Source organism: Poecilia formosa, unplaced genomic scaffold (assembly GCF_000485575.1).
Source record: "Poecilia formosa unplaced genomic scaffold, Poecilia_formosa-5.1.2 Scaffold464, whole genome shotgun sequence".
Classification (NCBI taxonomy): Eukaryota; Metazoa; Chordata; class Actinopteri; order Cyprinodontiformes; family Poeciliidae; genus Poecilia; species Poecilia formosa.
In genome coordinates, this window is record NW_006800403.1 from 130,403 (window position 1) to 132,179 (window position 1,777).

General features: G+C 34.1%; 1 protein-coding gene and 1 long non-coding RNA gene across 3 annotated transcripts in view; one reads left to right on the forward strand and one right to left on the reverse strand.

The window, feature by feature from the left end:
• The window catches only part of LOC103156107 (calcitonin gene-related peptide type 1 receptor-like), an 81,274-nt gene that overhangs the window by 32,519 nt on the left and 46,978 nt on the right, over positions 1 to 1,777 (forward strand). The window lies entirely within an intron of this gene.
• LOC107833830 (uncharacterized) lies at positions 286 to 1,244 on the reverse strand. Its single transcript, XR_001659600.1, has 3 exons — positions 1,186 to 1,244; positions 1,017 to 1,036; positions 286 to 317 (listed from the first exon to the last, which is right to left on the reverse strand). It is a non-coding gene; the product is annotated as an uncharacterized LOC107833830 (long non-coding RNA).

The window sequence follows — 1,777 nt, forward strand, 5'->3', positions numbered from 1 at the left end:
CACACCCACAAAGTTGGTTAATGAAGACATGCTACGAGTGTGGAGGATGATAATAAGGACCAGCCACCAGAAAAAGAAGTTCCTATTTGACCAAAGAGAAAGAAGCAGATGAAATATTCCCCAAGAAAATTAGGTAAGTCGTTTTTGTGTTAATATTTTCACCATGTGAAGTGGGGTGGGACAGCCAGGTAAGTACGAAGCTGAAGTTGGTTTCCAATTCTAGCTTCCAATAGCTAAAGGGCGATTCCACTTAATTTTTCACTACTTTCCACTACTTTCCGCATTTTTAAGCAACTCTAATTTAAAAACTACTACACCTAGACACTTCAAACCTGGACTAGATTATTCTTCTCTAATAGCAGAATATTTAAAACCATGTTTGGGATTTGTGAAACCTTTTTCTGATTTGTGAAAACTCAATAAAGTTCGAATTTCACCGTTTTTGGCACCTCTTTCATTACTAAAACTGCTCTAATTAAAAAACTACAACTCCTACACACTTCAAACCTGGACTAGATTATTCTTCTCTAATAGCAGAATATTTAAAACCATGTTAGTGATTTGTGAAACATTTTTCTGATTTGTGAAAACTCAAGAAAGTTCGAAAAACACAATTTTTTGGCATCTCTTTCATACTAGAACTGCTCTAATTAAAAAACTACAACACTTAGACTCTTCAAACCTGGAATAGATTATTCTCCTCTTCAAGCTGGCTATTTAAAACCATGTTTGGGATTTGTGAAACAGTTTTCTGATTTGTGAAAACTCAGTAAAATTCGAATTTCACCATTTTTTTTCATTTGGATCACCATAGACCTGCTCTAATTAAAAAACTACTACAGCTAGACACTTCAAACCTGGAATAGATTATTCTTCTCTTCAAGCAGAATATTTAGAACAATGTTTGGGATTTGTGAAACTTTTTTCTGATTTGTGAAACTTCAAAAAAGGGCAATTTTGCCCTATTTTTCGGTCTCAATCTCACAGGAGCTGCTTTAATTCCAAAACTACAAGACCTGGACTCTTCAAACTTGAACTAAATTATTCTACTCTAATAGTAGAATATTTAGAATCATGTTTGTGATTTGTGAAACTTCAACAAAGGTTGATTTTACCACTTTTTTGCATCTGGATCATACTAGAACTGGTCTAATTCCAAATCTACAACACCTAGACACTTCAAACCTGGATCAGATTATTTTCAATTAATAGCAGAATATGTAAAACCATGTTTGGGATTTGTGAAGCTTTTCTCTGATTTGTGAAACTTCCAAAAAGTGTGATATCACCACTTTTTTTTTTTAATCTCGGTCACACAAGAACTGCTCTAATTGGGGCCATGCATTGTATGGCAGGCACCTATTGTTCTACACCCAATAGAATGTCTCTTTATTATTTATTATTTATCTTTATTATTGCGCAGCAGGCAGTTCATTAACATTAGCACAAACATTAGCATTTCACTGCCCCCCACTAGTGCACTGCCTTGCGTGCATTAGCATTAGCCTTTTACCTAAAATAATCTATTTGTTAAATTTCTTAATTATTTGCCATGTTTAGTATACTGAATGGAGTAAGTCAATGACAGAGAACGTGCTAATGATGCCCCACATACTAGTCTTCATGCTAACATTAGCATTTTGTTAAATTTTAGTTTATGCATTAATTTTAACATACTGAATGGTACAAGTACAGCTTAGTCCACATACTTCTGACTCTCCACAGGTTATTGACTACATTGAAGCTTTCTTTAGCATTAATGCTAATTTTTAGCATC